Raw genomic sequence first — 6306 nt, 5'->3', positions numbered from 1 at the left:
AGCAATTAAATTTGAACTTTCATCAAGTACAAGCGACTGTGACAGCAGCGATACTTCTAATTCTAGTTCCTAAGCACAAATTTTGTATTCTCAGGTCACAAACCATCCCCATTGTAACAAAGATTTTACTGTATCTTTATATGCAATTAATAAACTACTACATTGATCTAATCATCCACGAATTTGATAGAAATCTATTTATTTCAAAGATAATATATACAAATAAAGTAAATATTTTGATATCTATGAATAACTATAATTTCTTTCCTTTATCTGACGAAATTAAAGCACGCGATAATCTATCCTATCCTATTTCCTCCTATCTCTAAAAGATAGAAATTTCATAAAGTTTTTTGATATCAGAACTAAAATATATCAAACTACTTGATTGTTAATCTTCATTTTTAATAGATCAATCCATGAGTCGCGCAAAATAAATAGTGAAAAAATACACGGTATTTTCGAAATCTTCAAACTCCCGAATTATTTCTCGCTTCATAAATATTGATTTTCTCATGTTTATCATGCGGAAAATTCACCACTTCTTCCTTCTCCAATTTTTATTTATCATTTACTTTCATGAATCTAATAAATTTTAATTTCTTTCATTTGACTTTTTTACAAATTCGATTAATTATCTTTTCTTTTCTCACATGGCCATCCGTTCTAAATTCTAAAAAATTCATGACAATTCTTCAGTTTTCCAAATAATTCAAGAAAAATCTAAAAAAAATTCCGGTTTTCTAGAAACTATCAATTTTTTAAAGAAATTTGAAAAAATTATGCGCCTTTCTAGAAAATCAATTCACAACACTCTTCTTATTTTTCAATAATTACGAGTTTTGATCACGTTCCTTTGAAGAGGAAAAAGAGATTAACGGAAAATTAAAAAATATCCATTGGTCATTCACTCTTCATTTATCTTTATTGTTAGTTGAGTTTTTTTCTATTCATTATCAATATTTTTACAGCATATATGAATATATATGAAATTTAATAGATTTAATTTATTAATTTTCATATTGATAGACCAGCGCGTGTGAAAGCGCGCGCATAGATCTAGTTCTTATAAAAAAGAGAGATGAATGGATAAATGGCAAGCCCAGTATCACTCTCCGGAGAGTGCCTCTGTAGATAAGCTATCTTATTCCGGTTATAGATGGGGCGAAGACCCGCTCATCCATCTCAGTTTAGTTTTGAGTCTGAGTAATTACGATTTAGTTCAGTTAAAATAACACGGTACATCAAAATAAGGTCAAGTTATTTACCAAAGATGAAATTTACACCATTTATAGATTTTTGCACGCTGAATCCAATGGTTTTTGCAAAATTCCTCTAGCACGTCAGGTTTTAAAGAAAACAAATGTTAAAGTTGTGAAATTTGTCAAAAATGAAATTTTTCAAAAAATTCAAAATCAATGAATTTTTGACAGAATTGAATAGAAAAAATAGCAGAGTATAGTTGGAAAATTATTTTATCCGCTAGAATAAACCTTTTCCAATTCCGCGACGTAATTTTGCTGCAAAAAAATCCTAAAATTCATAAATTTGGTTGAATTAACTGCTGATTACGTGAACTCTCGGAAGTTGGCTTCGTATATATTTCTAACCCGTTGGAATTTATTCAATAAGCACGTGGTTATTTTTTTAAACGCTCAAGGTTATAAAAATGAAATGTGAGAAGGTTTTTGAGTGGACTTCTCAGTTTGAAGTGATATAAGTCGCCTTTTAAGAGGAAAATTATGAATCCGGGAACTACCGTTGGGAGGCTGCAACGTGAAATACGAGATATTTTCTTTCAATCACCTATTGGAGGATTGCTCACATCCACATTTGCGTGCATTTACTATTTTATTCATCATAAGGTCTTACTGCATAAACACGATGAGGACCCACGAAGCCCTCAGGATGACGGTTCCATGTCCCTCATAGTTTATTTCCCCTGGATTGGTTCAGCAGACATGCCGACTTACTTCCCACATTTTCCCTTTTTCTGAACTTAATTTCTATCAACAATATCTATTTTGGGATTTCTATTCATAGTTTGTATGTCACTAACTTCATTTTTTGTATATAATTCAATTTATTACTCGAGAAATTACCGTTATATTTTGAAAATGAATTGTCTCATAAAGAAATGAATACTTTTGTATATATTTCATCAAATGAAGCCTCAGGTATTCACGGTGACCCATCAAAATTCATCAAAATCGCATCAGAGTGATGAATGCTAGTGTACCATCAGGATAGAATTTGAGACTACACCAGGGTGAAGTTTCAAACCTAGCTATAAAGCATAAGTAAAAGTAAAAGTAAGCATCAAAGTAAAGAATAAGAGTAAAGTCAAGGATAAGAGTTGGGCAAAGGGCTTTTGCATTTAATCACAGAAGAAGAAAAAACGAGTTTTGAACATTGAATATGAAAAATTGGCATCAACAAGTTTTTCGTCGTTTTACAGTTTCAGCGTTTTGAAAAGAGATCCTGTAGGATTTGCGTTTGTGCTCCGTATCATCATCGCTCATTAAACTCAAGCAATAATCTCCCAACCTACGGACTATGGACTTTCCTTGATATCGCTTTTCCATTGTCGCGATGTCCTGGTGGAATCGTTCTCCGTTTTCATCGCTGACGTCGACTAGCTTCTCCGGATAAAAATCTAGATGTGAATGTAAGAAGTGAATTTTCAGAGACATGTTAATCCCGATTTTANTGAATTTTCAGAGACATGTTAATCCCCATTTTATGAAAATTCACAAGCATCTGTTGCACAATTCGTCGGTAGTGTGGTGAACGACGGCTTCCAAGGAACTCAGACAAGACCTTCTTCAGTGAGCGCCATGTTTTCAGCTCAATCTGATTCAGGGTTTTCTCGAAATCTTTATCATTTTCAATTAACTTGCGTCACTCAATTTTGGAAAGAGAGTTTTTAAGTAGGCAAATGCTGGTCCGTCCTTCTGGAGTCTTTCCACGAAGCTCGATATGAGTCCAAGTTTTATGTGAAAAGGAGGTAAACAGATTTTCTCTGATTCAGTTAGTCGCTCCCCAAAAATATTCCGATTACTGGGGATGAATTCATCCCGTCGCGGTCATTCTTTAGTTTTATAATGGTTCTCTCTGTCCTGACTGTCCCAATGGCATAGAAAGCAGCTGTATTTTGTGAATCCCAGTTGCATCCCCATGACGAGTGCGACCATCTTCAGATCAACACAGATGAGCCACTTGTATTCCCTGTACTGAATCTTATCAAGGAGGAGTTGCATGTTTGCATGGTTCTCTCCCAATGACGTAGAATACGCAACAGGCACAGAAGGGTAAATATTGAGTACAGCCTTTAAACTGTTGCGAGAGGAATCGATGAAGAGGTGCGAAGCCTCTGGATGATGATCGTGCCCCAAACTTTTCCTATGGCCATCCACATTGGAGCAATAGAAAAGCTCTTCCTCTTCCACAAAATACTCACGAAAGGTCTGATCTCGATGACGGAAATGGCTGGTAGTAACCCTAGATTCTAAGACGTTGAATTCTTTGAGAACCGCATCCATCTACACCGATCTTCCCTTCGTGACGTTCAAGTCCCTAGCAAGATCATTCATTCTGCCGTTGGGTCATGAGACCTGGTTTCACTAACAGCGGTGGTACTTCTTCTATGTAATTTTCGTCTTTGGAAATGTCTTCTGTGTCGTCTCTGTCGGTGCACACAGGTGCTTCTGCAGCAACAGGCGTGTCCACCGATGTTGTATCCTTCTTCCCTTGAAATACAGGTACCATCGCCGAAAATGATGGTGGATTCAATGATTTTACGGTTGGATATTGGAGAGTCTTCTTATTTTTACGAGAATATCCGTATGTATTTGTCAAGCAAAAATAACAGTCTGCGATGTGATCATACTGTTCTCTCCATATCGCTGGGACATTGAACGCAAGTTTCATCTCCCTGGTTTTCACTGATATCTGTAGGAGGACGCGAAAAGAGCAGCAGGACATTGATGGAGTCCAGGGTTTGTCCTGGTTACACATAGATCGGCTGAACACGATCTCATAGGCTTCCTTCACAGCAGGGGTGATATTTCTCCTCTGTGATGTAGGGATGAATTGTGCACAAACGTAACAGAATGAATCGGGAGAGTTTTAACATTTTCGCGACATTTCTAAGGAAATTGCGAACTGTTAGAGAAGACAGTTCAATCCTGAAGTTGCTAATGGGTTTCTCCCCGAAATTCTTCTGTTAAATTGGATGGAACGAATGTGGAGTGACGACAAGGGTCAAGCGGAAGGGTTGAGATTACAAAGGTCAAACGAGTGAGAAAAGTGAATTCCTAGAAGGGTCCAATAGGGAGACGTGCAGGGAGATTCAAACGCAAAAGACAAGTCAGTCGATGGCTACGGTCTTGAAATCTTGTAATCAAGGTTTGTAATCTCTCCATTTGCCCCTTTCACTTATCTCCTACCATCACTCTAGTCGTCTCTCCACTCGCTCCACTCATCTCTCCCGCTTGACTTTTATGAATTTTTCTGTTCCTTCCCTATCTGGCATCAATTCTCTGGGATGAAGTTATCAAAATGCACAACTTGTCAACTAAGGAATTTTTCCAACCCTCTTCCTATTGTAGTGATGCCGCGAGACGCGAGAGAAACGAGACGAGACGAGACAAACAAGACGAGAAAATTTATTTCAAAAACTTGATTTACTGTAATTTTTTGCGCAGAAAATTAATTTGTCAATAGGAAATAAAGCTAGTGACACACACACGATAAAAAAAATTCGGGGATGATTCCAGCCGATGAAAATTCTGTGTCAGGAGGGGAGTCAAGTTGGAAAGTAAATTTGCATGACCAATGAAACAGTTCAGAAGTCGCACAAACGATGAGGGACATGGAACTGTCATCCTGGGCTCTTTGGGGATCCTCCGAATAAAAAATAAAATAAAATATTCAATGCAAGCCAATTTTACGCTGGATGATAGAGAGAAAATACGAATTCATTAAAAACCTTCTCACAGTTTATTTCCATAACCGTGAGTCTTTGCAAAAATAACCACGTGCTTATTGAATAAATTCCAACGGATTAGAAATATATACGAAGCCAACTTCCGAGAGTTCACGTAATCAATAGTTAATTCAACCAAATTTATGAATTTTAGGATTTTTTTGCAGCGAAATCACGTCGCGGAATTGGAAGAGGTTTATTCTAACGGATAAAATAATTATTCAACTATACTCTGCTATTTTTTTCCATTCAATTCTGTCGAAAATTCATTGAATTAGAATTTTTCGAAAAAGTTCATTTTTGACAAATTTCCCCACTTTGACATTTTTTTTCTCTAAAACCTGACGTGTTAGAGGAATTTTGCAAAAACCGTTGGATGCAGCGTGCAAAAATCGATAAGTAGTGTAAATTTCATCTTTGGTAAAAAACTTGACCTTATTTTGTTGTACCGTGTAATTAAAAATAATATGGTTTTGCAATTCAAATTAAAATCTTTAAATATTTCACGCAAAATTACCGAGGGAATGCATAGTTAACGTCTCCGACACTCGAGTCAGTACCGTACGGGGCTAGTCTCCACCAGACTCCCCACCACTACGCAACAGGCCAGAGCAGAAGCACGCAGTAGTTGCCATAACAGTATTCACCCGGACTACTATGTGTGAGGTACCTCTCAGCGTTGCTCCCTTACAAAAATTAGTGCTGAATTAGTTATCGGTGTTAATCAACCGAATTATCGTCTACATCAACGCTCCAGGCTATGGTAAGTACCAGTGTACTTATTTAGAAGTGGGTTCAAGTGATTTAGTGCGGTTTTTCGGGAAATAAAAGGAACCACTCGGGAAATGGCGTCGCCACCTCACTACATGACGCCAACACCTAAGTTCATGGTTTGAAAGGCAGGAAACTCTCTAGACGAACCCAATGCTACCTCCCAGCTACTTGGAGTTTACCAAAGAGAATTTATGCTACCTAAAATAATTAAGTTTAATAAAAATGTAATTATTTATGCGTCTCACTCAGGCGATTGATGCTCAATGTTACCTCTTACTTGCTACTTTTCGCTTGCTCTCTTATATCTTGCTTAATTCTGCGTAATTCCGTGATGCTACCTATTTTTCGTGATTCTCTCCAACTCAGTAGGGTTTGAGAGAAACATGTGCTACCTAAAATATGGTTTGGCTACCTTTCACGCGCTTTATAATAATCATACTGTTCGAGTTTGTGGAATTCCGCTTGGGTATGGCGACGCTATCTTTCTGTTACCTTTAATTTTTCATGGGACGCTGTCTTTCTGTTACCTTTAATTTATCATAAAA

This window comes from Diachasma alloeum, unplaced genomic scaffold (genome assembly GCF_001412515.2).
Source record: "Diachasma alloeum isolate Michigan unplaced genomic scaffold, Dall2.0 Dall_scaffold_00297, whole genome shotgun sequence".
NCBI lineage: Eukaryota > Metazoa > Arthropoda > Insecta > Hymenoptera > Braconidae > Diachasma > Diachasma alloeum.
Note: the sequence above shows the minus strand (reverse complement) of the source record.